A 16,634-nucleotide genomic window follows, 5' to 3' on the forward strand; every position below is an offset into this window, starting at 1 on the left:
TACTGGATTTGAATTCAGCTCTTCCATGACTAATTATGAGATAGGCCAATTAGTATCCTTATTCTTCCTGTTTCCTCATTTACTGAGTATAATAATGCCTACCTCATCAGGATTGTTGGAAGGATTAAATCAGGAAATATCTGCCCGTGTCATAGTGTACCACATTGTATGGATTTTGCTTCTCATTTCTTCTTCTTAGCTCCAGTTCTTTATCCAGAGTTGCAAAACAAAATATACCAGAGCAAAGCAAAGCAACTCAGCAAGGTCTAGAGAACAGTTTACTGTCTCTTATCTGAAGTGTCTTTGGCTGAGGTTCAGGGGGTCTTAGAGACCAGACATCATAGGATTTTGTGAAAGAATCTGTAGTGAGTCTTAAAAGTCATTTCTCAAAGCAGCACACATTCTCTTGAACTTCATAGTCAGTTATGTGAAGCTTGGGTATTAGTTCATAGATGGCCTTGGTTGAATCTGTGTATATGTTAGAGCACTATGTAGGGAAAATATTTCTTTGTTCGATCTAAACTGAAATTCAAACAAATGAGTGAAGAATGTAAGCTGAAATCTTTTTATCTCATGTTATTTTTTTAAATAATTGCCACATTGTTGTATTAGGAATGATCTAGTTCTCTGCCCTAGTAAACAGATGAGCAGTACTCACTGAGAAGGGGAAGTATACACCAATCTGGTTTGGTGAGTGGAAGACACCTGTGCTTAAGTTGGAAAGACATAAATCAGAAAAGGCAGGGGAAATGCAGGCATGGGCAGTTTAGTTTGTATGGCTCAAACATCTCTTCCCCAGTGGCAAAAGGCCTAACTAGAAATGTCCCTCTCTAAGGAGAGGTTAGGGGCCAGGAGAAACTACAGTTCATTGCACATTCAGAGATTAAAATATCTCCAAATTAGTCCCAGTGAATCATTTTAAATTATTTTAAAAGCTCTTTATATTTTAATCAGAGCCTATTCACGACCAGTTAATTTGGATGGCACATTCTAAAATTACTGTTCTCCAATGATGTGTTGTACCAGTGCCATAAGAATGTAGAAATCTCATGGAAGAGGGATACTGGGAAGTCTGAAGGTACCAAAGAGCTGTCAGTCTTAGTCAAGTATTTATTGGTTTAAGAGAAGATTAAGATTTAGTTCTTGCCACCTGATTTAAATTGGACAGTGTTAAAATTGCCACTCTTGTAGAGAGGGTTGATGATTCTACAGGGTGTAGAGGATTGACATTTTCCCACATATCCAGGGAATACTTAATGCTATGGCTTTGGCAGTGCTTGACACTTGGTTTTCTATCTGATATAGTAGTGTTTGGTTAAGAGAAGCATTGCTTTTGTAGTCTTTAGTAATCTTACCATTTTTAATCAATCATTTTGCTCATCTTTCCTATAATTAGTAAGCATTGTAAGCCTTGTTAAGGAAAATTTTAACTGCATAGAGAGCTTCCTTAGTAATGTAAACATCATAGCATACAGTATCCCTTAGTGTCATTTTAGAAGGAAAAGTATATATAGGGCTAGTTGGATCCCATGTTGGTCCCAGTTAGACTTTAAATTTTGTTCTTCCCACTTCAAAGATTATGAAATTGAAGGTCAGATAAAAAAGCTTTGCCTGAGGTTACGTATCAATTTAGTGACAGAATTGAAAGCAGAACTCTAGGCCAGTGCTTTAACTGGTAGCTTTCTTCATCTTCAGATCCTCTTTGATTGGGGAGGAGACTTGTTCTTAGAGGAATCATTATACATCTAGATATGTAGACTTCTCATTGTTGGGGGGGAGGAGCAGCATCTCCTTGGCTGTTGCATTCTTAGGTAACACAGGGGAGTGGGACCAGTACTGTTCAGTATTGCCCCAAAATGTTGGCTGAAGTTCCTAGAATCCATCTTGAAATGTTGGTATTACCCTTTAGTTACCAGTCTTGTGCCTGGGAAGAGCTACAATGGGAGGAGAAAGAGATGGACAGGATGAGTTGTTAAATTGTAGCACTGACTAGCAACTAGACTGTTACTCAAGAAGTTTTTGGCAGTTTGTTAGCATCTCATTTTAAAGCAATAACACATTCAGAGTTGTATTCAAACACTGAGATAAATACATCAACCTAAATTCATGGTTTTGTTTTTTTCCATGTAGCTGCTAATTATTGAACATAACGAGGCTTATTCATAATTTCTTTTCTCTTGCTTGATAGCCGTAATCCTGTATTTGTGCTGCTGTCATTCCCATGGTAACAGACTAAAGTCTGAAGCATAAGATTATTAAGTACAGAACGTACATTAAAATAATGTTAAGGTTCTGACTTACAGAGAGACTTTCACACTGGGGCAAACTTCGAAAAAGAGAACACTTCTACAAAAAAGCAATTTACTTGGCCTGCAATGTTTAGTATTCCCATAGCTGTTATGGAAGAGATTTGTTTGAATTATAGCCTCTTCCTTCCTAGCCCATCATCACCTTTGGCTTTGTAGCCAAGTCTTAATCGAGTGTTTATGATGTCAGTTTGTTGCCATGGGAGTTATTCTGTCACAGATGTATCATGACTTCACTATGGGAAGAAAATTTTAGGACGAAAGAGAACAACTCTTTTTTTTAATTCTTTTCTGAAATTTTTATTGAAAAATTCCACATAGAAGGAAAATGTACATATGTACAGTCAACTGTACATCTTGAAGTATTTTTGCAAATTGAACATACTCATGTAACTAGCATAAAAAATCATGAATAGAACATAACCAGCACACAGTTATCCACACAATTGCATATAACTATATTTTGTTGCTCTCATCAAGATATAGTATTCCATTACTTAAATAAAGCAAAAATTTTAACCCATTTTTTTAATTAAAAAAAAATTTTTAAACCCAACAACATACAAACACAAACATTCTTACCATATGATCATTCCGTTCTTGGTATATAATCAATAACTCACAATATCATCCCATAGTTGTATATCCATCACCATGATCATTTCTTAGAACATTTGCATCAATTCAGAAAAAAAAGTAAAAAGAAAAAAATCTCATACATATCATACCCTTTATCCCCCTCTCATTGACTGCTAGTATTTCCATCTACCCAAAATGTTTTAGCCTTTGTTTCCCCTATTTTTTTCTATACCCCTTACCACGTCCTTTCATTGATCACTAGCATTTCAATCTAACTAAATTTATTCTAACATTTGTTCCCCCTATTATTTATTTATTTTTAATCCATATATTATACTCATCTGTCCATATCATAGATAAAAGGAGCATCAGACAAAGAGTTTCACAATCACACAGTCACATTGCAAAAGCTGTATCATTATACAGTCATCTTCATGAAACGTGACTACTGGAACACAGCTCCACATTTTCAGGCACTGCCTTCCAGCCAACCCAATATACCTTAACTAAAAATGTGATATTTATATAATGCATAAGAACAGCTTCCAGGATAACCTCTTGACTCTGAAATCTCTCAGCCATTGACACTTTATTTTTTCTCATTTCTCTCTTCCCCCTTTTGGTCTAGAAGTTTTTCTCAATCCCTTGATGCTGAGTCCCAGCTCATTCTAGGATTTCTGCCCCATGTTGCCAGGAAGGTTTATACCCCTGGGAGTCACGTCCCACATAGAGAAGGAGAGGGCAGTGAGTTTGCTTGTCATCTTGTCATGTCAGCTGAAAGAGAGAGGCCATATCTGAGCAACAAAAGAGGTTTCTGGGGGGTGGCTCTTAGGCCTAATTTTAAGTAGGCTTAGCCTATCCTTTGTGGGGATAAATTTCATATGAACAAACCCCAAGTTTGAGGGCTCCGCCTTTTGCTTTGTTCATCCCCACTGCCTGTGAGTATATCAGGAATTCTCCACATGAGGATGTTGAATTTTCCCCTTTCTCACCATCCCCCCAAGGGGACTTTGCAAATACTTTCTATTCACTGGAGAACAACTCTCAAGTTAATCTCCAGCATATGTGTTCTACAAAAAAATAGTCCCTTCACCTTTATGTACTCTTTAAAATAAAAAAGAAGGTAAGTGATGCTTTGTCGAAGGTTGGCCCATCATAAATGTCATTGAAATCACAGAACGCCAAAAGTGAGCACTAAGGAAAAAATGTTTTGCAGCTCGACCTTAGGTCTTTGATGAGTAGTCAAGATTTATGCTTTTAATCCTATGCTACAGTAGTGAAGCACAGCAATGCTTGTAGCACATAAATTGATACACCAATTTTTCTGGTTTCCTTGTGAGACAATTTCTTATATCTTAAATCTAATGTTGTCCCATGCACAAGGATATGCTTCCTGCCTGATGCCCTTTGCTTCCACTGCTGTTAGCAACTGCATCGTCACTATTCACAGAAGTGTGTGGAAGCTCTGTCAAACGGAGACGTGTATTTGAAGCCAAGTTTTGTAGTGTTCTTAAGCATGTTAGCATTATGGTTCCTCAGGGACCCCTTCATCATCTGGTATCTGGGACATTCTCCCATTTGGATGGTATAAAAATAATCAATACTGTTTCTAGGGATGAAGAATTTCCGCAGATTTAAGCTAAATACCCAGGTGGTGCTACGTATACGATGAACTCTTTGAATGTCATGAACCAATAGTACCAATAGAACACCTGTACCTTAAACCATTTTTTTTTTTCACGATACAGGAGATAGAAGGAGCTAGAAAGGAAGAATAAGCTGCTATGTAATTAATAAAATATTTTTGGACAATGTTTAAATCATATGTACAATTAGAGCATTTAACTATAATGTGCCTTTTTAAAATTGGAATCACAGGGTTTAGGATTTTCATCTCTCTCTACTTCTCAATCTTGAAATTTAATGTAGGGTATTAGTAAAAACGCTAAGGGAGGCGAGGCTAAGGAAGTTTAGATTCTTCAAACAACTCAATCTAATTACTGCCCATTTGTCACTGGAAAGCTGTAGTAGTCACTTTAGACTGTGCATGGCTTCATTTTCAGTTTGTAGTAAGACCTTCTCTCCTTTGTGCTCTCACACAAATCAGCATCTTTCTTAAAGAAATGATGCTACGCAGTAGAAATTGACAGCATAATATACCACGTACCCTTATAATAATGTTTTTTCCAGCATTTTGTTGAGCCTGCTTTAGTAATAACAATGAGTATGTATGTGAATGATTTTCTTAAAAAACTGCAGATATAGATTAATGCTTTGGTTTATTGATTTTTTGACCTTTTCTTTCTTTCTTTTTTTAATTCTCTGGAATGACGTTTGTGGAAATTCTTAAATGGAGGTGAAAGAATTTTTTTGGTTTCTATACTTGTGTTAATGCTTTCAAACCTGGGGAGCTTCAGCAAATTCTGATCCCTGGTTTTACCCCTAGAAATGGTGATCCTAATAGGTTTGGGGTATAGTCTGGGCTTTGGAACTTTTAAAAGATCTTCAGTTTTTTTATGTTCAGGCAAGTTTTGGCAACCTACTGCTTTATGTATAGTAATGCCTGAAAACGGTCACTGGTATTTTTTATTTTTATAAATGTGCTTTGTCATTCTACGTTATGGTGATTCTCCATGGTATTCTCTCATCACTCTCTCATACACACACCATTAAAATAAGCAAAAAGTCATGACCCACTAACTTTTCCCTGCCTTCTGGAATGAGAAGAATTGATGAGCTCTAATTACCAGCCATAGATGTAGTGCTGATTTTATAAATAAGGATGTTCTGTTTCTTTGACATTTTGCCTTTGTCTTTTTAAAAACTGACTCCAAAGTGTTAAAAGATTTTGAATTAAGACTATTAAACAAAAAAATCACATAGTAAGGAAAAGAATATAATTCCTATTTTAGAAACTTGATTAGCGCTGAAAATTGAACTTTAGTTTTTGACTTTGGGTTCCACACTATGCACAATCTCTACAGTGTGTTCAGACTGCAAGCAAATTGTTTTCCTTAAGCTCTTTATAAATGATGAGATGACATTAAAAGAATAGTTTACTCATGTTTTTGTTTTTCAATATGTAATGCTAGAGGAGATGAGGAAAAGTAGATTTCTTCATCTCATAAAACAAAGTACCTTTGCAATAAAGTTCTGACTAAAACTTATCGCAGCATTTTTTCATTTATCTTGGTTATTGCTTTTCACGTGTCTTGTGGTTCTTGTAAACATGATTTTCCCTCTGGGGCTAAATACAAAGCAGAGGTTATAAAGGAAAGCATCGGGTTCCAAGCATCTTGCTTCTGATGTTTAGCCTTAAGAAATATATTTGAGCTTAAAAGAAAAGTAATAGGTTTGCTTGAATTTTCTTACCTTTCCATCACATTCTCTTTTACTTGGTCTATGGATAGCCCTAAAACTTGTTTTAGATAGAGATTCTGATGTGAAGTTCATGAAGCAGCGCTGTCAGATAACTGCCAAGGATGTTCATATTTCTATTGACACAGTACTTTAGATTTCCAGGAAACATGTGCAGGTGTTATGTCTATAGATCTATATATCTGTAAGCTATACCGTCATCTTTGTTTTAAATGTTCGAATTTGTTTTAAAATAGTCTGAATGATTTCTTCTAACCAGCCATAGAGGTAGTGCTGATTTTATAAATTCAGCTTTTCGTAGGAGATAATTCATCACTGTGATCAGTAACTTTATTTGGCTGATATATTGAAAAATTCACTTATTATCAATAGTTTTCATTTATATTCATGAGGAAAGATGGTCCTAATGCCATAAATGCTTTGTATTTTCCCTTTTCTCTTCAGGTTTTTTTCCTTGTTCGTAGCTTGTTCCTTGTTCATAGCTTGAGTGGGTTAAGAAATGAACATCATAAGATTCCCTGTTTAAAGATTCCAAGATTCTCTGTCAGTATCATACTGAATTTTCAAAGAAAAAGCCTAAGAATGTAATTTTGGAGTGAAAGGAACTTCTAGAGGTTATTTGGAGCTGTGGTTTATTATTTGTTGTGTTTTATTTAGAGGTGAATAAGGGTGTTCTATTTCTTAAAAATGCTACCTCTGTGTTTTCCCAGATACTGCTAACGTTTACTTCTTTTTCCTAAGACTTTATTTTCCATGACTTTATTCCTCTTCTTGCTAATAATGACATCTTTTAAAAGCATATTTAATTCCAGGCTCCTCCATGAAATCCTTCTTTCCTTTATTCCTCTCTGGAATCTTTCTTTCACTAAGATTTTTTTTTTATGATTATGAAAATAGACCATGATTATTTTAATAAATAAGAAAAGAAAACCAAAAAAAGTATTAATTTGGAGAATACAATTCACCTATAATCATACCTACACTCAGAGCTGAATACTCTGGATATTAATATTTTTGACCTTCTATGCATAACTGAGTATGGTTCAGATCATACTGGATTTGCTTTTATTCATTTGACATTTTATTATTCCCAGTATTTTGTCTTTATACAAATTTTTCTAGCATACATTTTAAAGACTGTATAATAGCCAATTTTGTGTATATACCATATTCAGTTGAATTGTGTCTTTGTTATTATTCTTCTAGATTGCTTCCAGAATTTTGCTATTGTAAATAATGCTTTGGTGAATATATTTGTATTTGATTTTTGTTTACGTTTCCAAGTATTTCTTTGCAGTAAGGTTTTACAGTTGAAATGCCTGGATCAGCAATATAGACATTTTTAAGGTCTAAATTCTTATTTCCCAATTGCTCTCTAGAATGGTCATTTCGATTTCACTCCTACTGTCAGGTACCAGACATTTTCCTGCATTGCCATCCATATTGGGGAATCTTAGGTTTTAAAAATTTTGCTGATTGTGTAGAGGAAAAACAAATATCATTTCAATCTTTAAATTTGATTTTAGTGGGGTTATTTCCCCCCAGATGTTTGTTCTTAGTGGTGATATTGTCTCACTGTGGACCTTCTGGTTTGCTTTTTAATAAATCAGATTTAATTCCATGCTAAGCAGGTTATTTCTTTTTCAGAATAACCTTGGTCCATACCCCACCATTCACATTGCTGAGAGTTCAGAAGTAGGTCTTCCTGTCTGGATGCATTAGTAGGAGCTCTGCCTTTAATCTGGCTCTGTCAGCTGTTATTAGCAGATTTTGGCTTTATGGCTTCTGTATGTGAGAATATGCATACCTGGAAAAAGAAATTTTGTAAATCTGAGTTGGGGGTGAAGAGGCAAGAGGTAAAACTAGAGTGAGATTTATTCATCATATAAGTGTATTGATGAGGAATAATTTAATCTGCCCTGCGCTAAACCCTACTCTTATGATTTGTTTAAGAAGAAAATAGGAAGAACAGAGAAAAGAGTGAATTTTCACTTTGCATTGTTTAAGTGTTGCAACTGCAGGATAGTTTTCCATTTTCTTTTTTAGCTGCCTCCTCCAACAACTTTTATCTCTACTCCTCCTTTTTCCTGCTTAATTTTAGAATTTGATAATTTTGCTGGGTGTTATCTGTTGTCTGGCAAAACCAGTGCTGTTGCTTTTTGGAGCTGCATTCCAAGGCCATTCATATTTTAGAATGGAACTATGTTGTTTTGCCATTTATCATGCAAGTCTGAAAGACCATTGTAATCGTTTTGCTGATAAAGAACGAGGATGCAAAGAAGAAATAGTGGTAATCTAGACAGCCAGGAGAATTGTGTTGTCTTTAAAAGGAACATGGAATCGTAGAAAAGGTCTTTATTTTTATTCACAAATTCATAAATTATTTAACTTGCATGTCTAATTATGCTCATTTGTTTTGTTTTGTTTTTTGCAGATAGGTTATAAGATTCTAGACACTGATTCACATTGATTTCTTTCACAAGTTTTGAGACAATTGTTGATTCATAAAACATAACAGGAACTCTGGGTAATTGTCAATTGAATGCCTGTTTTTCTTCTTTGCATTCCTATTGCTTTGCTATCGGCAGTCATTAAATTGATTCAATTTGAAATCTGAATGAGAAATTAGTGTATTCTTATGAATGTGCCTCACATAAATTTTAAATGAAGTGTTTGACTTTTTCATCCAAATCAAGTTGACAAAAGAATTTTAATTATTTCATTGGCTGCATTTATGAGAAGTGATGTTCAGGATTACTCAAACCAGGGTACATTAAGAAATAAATATAATTAAATGCTTACAAATGTGTGTTTCTTAAACAGGAATCAAGCTGTAATAATTGTTTAATCAAGGAACTTCCTCTTTTGTTTTGCCATACCCAGTTAATACCTCTTTTTTAAAAAAATAGCCTGATGGTAAGAGCCTCGTGGGCTGTTAGAAAATGATTTATGCTGATGCTTCAATTTTCCTTTCAACCTTTCAATTAAGTAAGCATTTATATCTGATCATTGTTGACTCCTTTTTTAAAATCACAGGTTCTTTCCCCCTTCTCTATTTTCCCTCTCCCCAATCCCTTCTTTTTTTTTTGAACAAAATAGCACAGTGAACCCTGTGTAGATACAGATGCTCTGAACAGCATAATTGGGTTTGTCCAGTTGACCAATGGAATTGACCTTGGAATAATATCAAGGTCATTGATATTATTGATTGAACTGAAGACTTAGCTTGAATGTATGCTCCTGAATATCTGAGCAGGAGTGGTAAGAAATGTGACTGTTGAGAACCAGAAACTTACAGTGTATTATCATCGAGGCCACTGTTTTGTGTTCCATCCTTGTAAGCGCCATTGCTTTTCTTTTTCCGTCCTGTAGGAAGAGGGTGAGGTGGGGTAGAGTGGAATGGTATAAAGCGGTATCAAGTGATCTCTGTGTCCTCTGATGGCTCAGAATAAGGAGAAATACACAAGGTGGCTTAAGAATGCAAAAGTTAACAACTTTAAATTAATTCTGTTGGAAGACTGTCTCTTACTATTATTTCCCCTTTCTCTATTTTATTTATTTGGGACTAAAACAGTTTAGATTAAATTTGGATAGTTTATACCTAGTGTCATTTACTTTATATAGAAGAAGTATTCCTGAAGGACTTCAAGTAGATGAAACATATCTCTATTAAGTTATTATTTTAAGGATAAAGCTTATCATAAAATTATATAAATGTTATTAATCAGAAGTGAACAGAAAATAGAAGGGTAAAATCATCCATTAGTCGTCTCCCAGAGACTTGACCATTTTTAACATTTTCTTACCTTAGCCCTTTTTCTACAGTTTTTTTTTCCTTTTAGATGTCTGTTTTATATAGTTTCATACTGCTTATATCATCTTTTATCCTGCTGCTTTTACTTAATATTATATCATATGATTCCCTTAGCTATCAACTTTTTAAAATACATTTAAATAATTTAATGTTTTGAATTTACAGAGCATCATTTAATTAATCCTCTTCTTGTTTGTTTTTTAAATTACATATGGTATTTTTAAATGTTTTGCCTTTATAGATAATTCTATGACAAACATCTTTGTGCAGGACACTTTTTCCACATTTATGAGATGGTTCCAGAAATAAGGTTATGAAATTAGAAACACTATCTCATTTTAAATTCACAGGGGTTGTTTGGGAGAGGAGATTGGGTTTCTTTGTTTTTAACCTTTTGCTTGGAAACAGTTTACTTCTAAACTTACCGAGAAGTTGCAAGAATAGTATATAGAATACCCATATGCCCTTTCCACAGATTCATTTATTATCGATTTTTTGCTCCGTTTGCTTTGTGATTTGTGGATACAGATACTCCCTCCTCTGTTCTTGCATTTTTCCCATCTTTCTTTATTTTTTCCTGAAGTATTTGAAAGTAAGTTGCATATATCATGTCTTTTTACTTTCAAATGCTTCTGTGTGTATTCCCAGAGAACAAGAACTTTTTTTTTTTTATGGTAACTGAAGTACAATTATTAACATCAGGAAATTTTACACAGACGTAATGCTTTTATCTGATCTTCTGTCCTTATTTCAGTTTCATCGGTTGATCTAATAATATCCTTTATAGTATTCACTTACCAGATCCAGTCCAGGGTCACTTATTACATGTACTTGTTATTTACAACTCCTTAATGGGAAACAGTTCTTCCTACTTTCTTTATCTTTTATGACATTGATATTTTTACAAAACACAGTGTCTCACCCCGCCCCCCTTCACCTTTTTAAATTGAAAGGTCCTCCTTTATATTGTTTCTTCATGATTAGGTTCAGGCTGTATATGTTCAGGTTGAATAGTACTAAAGGGATGTATCCTCAAGGTATTACATCTAGAGGTACTCCATGCTCTTCTGTCCTTCACTGGTGATATTAAGTTTGATTATCTGATCAAGAAGTTGTCTGATTTTTCCACTATATAGTTACTGTATTTTTTCTTGCAACTAATATGCCAACAGTGGTAGACACTTTAAGGCCATGCAAATAGCTTATTCCTCATAAAAAAATTCCCTTTGGATTTATTGATAATTCTTGATGATATAGTCTTTTCTTTGATGATTTTCCAACTGTAGCACCCTGTCAACATTTACCAATCAGTAATCAATATTCTTCTGATAACAAGAACCCTTCATCCATCTTTCGTAGAGATGGATATCTCTATATCTATTATCTGCCAATCAATCAATCATTTATTATCTATCTGCCTACCTACGTATCAGTTATTGACTTATAGCTCCCCTGCTCGTCTGGAGCTTCTCTGATATAATCAACTAATTTGTCTGAAAAAATCAGGTTCCTTTTAGTGAGGAGTGGTGTTAGAAACCAATATGGGGGAGCTAGGCATGCTAGTCCCATTCTACTGGAGTAGAATCCGTTCAAGGTCTTTTTTAGGTAACAGTGTTAGGAAAAATAATATACACCCCTGTATATGTGTGTGTGTAGTTTAGGTACCGTGAGTTCACACTAGTACCTTTGATTCCACACCATATCCACGGGGGATGCCTATCTCCACTCTGTATTTGATTCTCTTTCTTTTGCTGTGAATGCCCTGGATCCTAACACATGTACTCATATTCTCAGTCTTACAACACATCTAAAAATACTTTTAGAATTACTTTACCTGTAACACCTTAGAAAACAGAGCCACTAAAAAATGCTTAGGATGTGTTTGCTGTTCTTCCTCCATGCCTTCCTGCAACAGGATATGTAGTAAAATACTGAAGTCTTAACCTGGCTTATTCTTTTCCTCCCTCCTTACGTAGTTGTTTTATTATTACTTTGAAGTACATTTGACTTAATTTGTTCTAGCTTTTTTTTTCCTTCCAATTTTAGGCTTCTGTTTCTTCCTGACCTTGTTTATTTAATTTTTTTTTGAATGTAGAACATTAGCAGGTTTCCCAAAATCAAAACTCTATATAAAAGTATATTCAGAGATGTGCCGCTGCAGGAAGTTGGTCATTTAATGGAAATCTGAGTCATTCTCTTAAGTTTAAAATCATGGTATTATTTATTCTTCTCAATTCTTTTTTTCTTTTAAATCAAGCATAATTCTCTAGAATTCAAACAGAGCAAAAATAAATCTTGATTTTTGCAGCCACCTTTACTTTTTTGTGTGTGGTTGTAAAATCAGAAATGTTTGGTTCATAAATCGGGTAAGTGTCATGTACCTCATGGCATACTACTGAGTCCCTTTTCTGTATATCTTGTTGATTAAGTTTCCTGATTCTATACCCTGTTGCTGCCCTGTTTGTTTGTTTCACTTTGACTCCTTTGTAAGTTTAACAGTGACAAATTTCATCAGCTCCCTATCTTTTAGTTTAACTTTGAAAACATCTTTGAGAGGTGTGTTTATCAAATATATATGTTTTTAGAGTTAACTTCTAGATTAAATTTTTTATTTTCTTAACATGAAAGCTTAAAATATATTTAATTTAAAATGGTGACATACACTGCAGCTCTACATGGGTACAAGTGTTTCCCTTCCACTTTAGGTTGTAGTAAGATTTATAGGATTTCTTTGTTAAATATTTGGAATTTGTGCACTTTGCCCATGCAGTAGTCTTATATCCTCCCTCTTGTTCAAAATTACATCTGGGGTTTGTGGAATGACTGGCTCACCACAGTTAATCCTGAATGATTTATTGAACTGCCAGATAGCTTAAGGCGAAATGGTGTTCCAGGACAGACCTAATTTGTAGAATTAAGGGCAGCAACAAACTTTGCAATTGCTCCTTTCATTCCAGCAGGTAATTTTATTAGAGATAACCCATGTAATCTTAATATCTGAATGTGTCCAGTTTTATCCTCTTATTTTATAGGAAAAATGCTTTTTCTTAGAGAAATTTCTTTTCTTTATAGAGAAAGAAATAAAGTAGCTCGTACCTCAAACACATTATAGAATTATTTCCGTGGGGGGAGGGGGACTTCATCAAGCTTTGTTTGTATTTTTGATACTGGTCAGTTTTGATATCTGTAAGTCAAAGATTTTAGAGATGGGTATAAAGGGAGGTTGGCTTTTGTGCAGCTGGTTAGCTGTTCTGGGAAGCCTATTTAAATGAAGTTAAGGCCTTACCTGCTTGTGTTTGGGATGAATTTTTCTGGCAAACAGATTGTGAAATCTTGATTAAGTTAACCACTAGTTTAATATTTACCTAACTGAGGTGATTATTTTTTCCTTCTGTTCTTCCAAATTACCTACTGATAAGCAGCCAAAAATTGGTTGGCATCATTTTAGATATTATATACTACAGACTATAGTTAAGGTGATATATTGATGTTCTTTTATCAGCACTAACAAATGTACCACACCAATACTATGGATCAACAGTAAGGGGAGGATAAGGGATATGGGGCATTGTAGGTTTTCTTTTTTTGTGTGTATTTGTTGTTTTTCTTTTTGGAGTAATAAAAATGTTCTAAAATTGATTGTGGTGGTGGTTGCACAACTATGAGATAATACTGTGAACCATTGATTGTATACTTTCAATGGATTATATGATGTGTGAGTGTATCTCAATAAAATTTGCATTTAAAAAGCCATTCTTCTGACTGTAATACATTTAGAATAAATGAGATGATCGTCAGAAGAAGTATGTCCCGAGTTAGGGTCATATCTAGTCATTGTCTGACTAGATGGAGGCATTTCTTTATTGCCTGTTCATCAAGAAGAGTAATTAACAGATGTCTCCATCTGTTAATTACTCTTCTTGAATATACCCGTACATAGACAAAGTTTTGAATATACTCGTGCATAGACAAAGTTCTGGAGTATCTCTAGCATTTTACTCAGGAGTAGCAAATCCTGTTCCCATATATTATATTTTCTCATGTGTCGAGTTGTTGAGATTTTTCTCCCACCAATATTTAATGTCAGTTGTTTTATCTATTTTGTCCTTTTGAATTTTTAAACTAAAAAATCCATTCCTTTAAAATCACATTTAAAAAAATAAATGTATGCTGTTCAACTAGGTGGTAAAAGCTAAAATGAGCATGAGTGTGTGTTTTCTATAAGGGTTCTGAAAGCAATGATTGTATCTTTTTAAGCTCTACTGTATAGAAAGGTGAGTGATCCATTAAAAGCACAGTCTAGAATTTGGGTCTTTTGTTTAGATTAGGAATGTTAAGAAAGATAGATGGTAAATGTCTTTTAGCTGCATTGTCCCCCAAACATGAAATGAAATCTAAAGACTTTCAAAGAAGGTTTCAATTACACTAGCAAATGACTTGAACAAGGATTGGGTAAAGGGAGGTCATGGGCCAATGGAATGCCATTTGTGGATTTATATTCTTTAAATTGAAAACATTATTTCCAGTAACCCCTTTTCACTAACACCTTAACCAGAGTTATTTTCAGATTCTACATTTGTAGGTGTTAGTCATACTTCATAGAAATAACTTATCACTACGTGACTTGCACAGTATTTCCATGGGTGTATTTTTGTCCCTATTCAATACCCAACCCAAGGTTTCATTTGCCTAATCCTCTAGAGAGACACAAGTCCCTGTGTTCAGCAACTTGATTTGTAAATGTAGCAGCAAGCTATGCAGTTGCAAAGAAACATTTCTAAATGTTTTAATTAAAAACAGAATAAAGGGATTTTTTGTAGTAGTTTTCCCTGATAACAGCTAGTCGACTGCCAAATCATACCACGTACTTGAGCTTACGGCAGGAAAATTTTAGGTATAAGGGTGACTTTCAGTGGATTTTCCTTCACTTGTCAATGTGGATTTGAGTGTAGTTTTGTCTTCTCCCTGCAAATAGAGAAAAGAGTTGGTAAGCAGAGGATGACGCTTCCTTTTAATGAGTTGGCTACAGTGTTCATTCAGGGCAGACACTAAAAGATCGCCATTAATTTGAATAAAACAGGAGAAGGTAGGTACTTTGTACATCCATAAAGCACTGAAGGGGATAAATCCAATTATCTGTTCAATATTTAATGGCCATAAAGTTAAAATTTTTAAAGGCAGTACCTTGGAGACTGCTTAGTCAATTCTGTCCATATTATTTTTGACATTCAAAAGTCAAGGTAGAATAGCCATATTGACGGCAGCACTCATCACATTGGTTTGCCCGTTTGGTGGCAATGACCCTGGGATTTGTGCTTCTCTACACAGATGAAGATCAGTTACATTTTTTTCAGGTACTCTTGCTGAATCCTCAGGGGTCTACTGAGCTTCTGAGGTGTTCTCTTTCACTGGCCCTTGGTGTGAAAGGTAACTAAGGATGATTGACTAAAAAATGCAGAAAATAAAAGAACCAGAGTCAAGAGCAGCTGTTCAGGCTAAAATACTGCTTTTAAAGGAAACATAGGATTGCTTTTTATATTTCAAATATTCCTCTCTAAGAAACTCTATTAAATTCTGTCTTTTTTTTTTTTTACAGACTTTTTTGTGTGTGCTGTGCTTATTTCCTAAGCAAGTCATGAAGAAAAATGATAATTTGTGAATTCTGCTGCCTCTGTCCATTCTCTCTATTCTACAGCCTTATTTAGCTGGTGATGCAGGTGGGCATTGCTCTAACTGTGGTTCAGAGGCAGTGGAATCATAAGGCTTCTAAGAAAATCGATGCCGTAGCGACAGTTAGAGTGAATGCCAATATGACACAGTGCTTTTTGAAATGGCAAAGCTTTATTCTTCTTGCCTGTTAGCTAATACAGGATCCTAATTAGCCATTAACATGCTCTCCTCTTGTATAGTCCAAATTACAGTAGTATATTTTATTATATTTTAGAGAATGTCACTGCTAGTTATCTTTTCTCTTATTTTCTTTTATGTAGTTCCTTTTGCATTGCACACTCCTCTCTTGTATATGTTTGCTACAGAACTGTATACTCCTTGAGTATTGGATCATTTTCAACATGGCTTCAGTTATCTGTAGCTTTTTATTTCTCTTTTCTTAAACAGATACTTCATATAGAGAATTATGACTTGACACTGGTTTACTGTTAAAATGTAGGAGAATAATACAGGAAGAAAAAGAGAGATCAAACAAGCAAAAGGTTACACACTGAATGAATTATGAGATGATAATAGCATTTTTAAAAAGATATGTAAGCGTTTTAAAAAGATATTGTACACATTTTAAAAAGGGCTCATCTGTTGTGAGTACTTTCAGGGAGTCTGTGGTTTTCCTTAGGAATACGTAGAAAGTCCTTTTCTTTTTCTTTCCTATTTTGCGACTCATTTCCCTTGAAAGGGAAACTAGGTTGGTTTTACTGTATTCTTAAATGCAAATTCAGCTTATTCCTGTCACATATATGGTCTCTAAGGATGATACCCACTAAAATCTAAAACCATTTAGAGTTCCTGGCTCTTACAGTGTTAAGTAGACTGTTCCTTATTTT

At 34.6% G+C, this 16,634-nt stretch overlaps 1 protein-coding gene and 1 long non-coding RNA gene across 9 annotated transcripts in view; one reads left to right on the forward strand and one right to left on the reverse strand.

Moving 5' to 3' along the window:
- The window catches only part of CADM1 (cell adhesion molecule 1), a 360,723-nt gene that overhangs the window by 114,754 nt on the left and 229,335 nt on the right, over nt 1-16,634 (forward strand). The gene's annotated exons all lie outside the window — the stretch shown is intronic.
- Nucleotides 1,607-2,490, reverse strand: LOC143644198 (uncharacterized). Its single transcript, XR_013156548.1, has 2 exons — nt 2,302-2,490; nt 1,607-1,934 (listed from the first exon to the last, which is right to left on the reverse strand). It is a non-coding gene; the product is annotated as an uncharacterized LOC143644198 (long non-coding RNA).

The sequence above is a fragment of the Tamandua tetradactyla genome, chromosome 8 (genome assembly GCF_023851605.1).
Source record: "Tamandua tetradactyla isolate mTamTet1 chromosome 8, mTamTet1.pri, whole genome shotgun sequence".
NCBI classification, from domain to species: domain Eukaryota; kingdom Metazoa; phylum Chordata; class Mammalia; order Pilosa; family Myrmecophagidae; genus Tamandua; species Tamandua tetradactyla.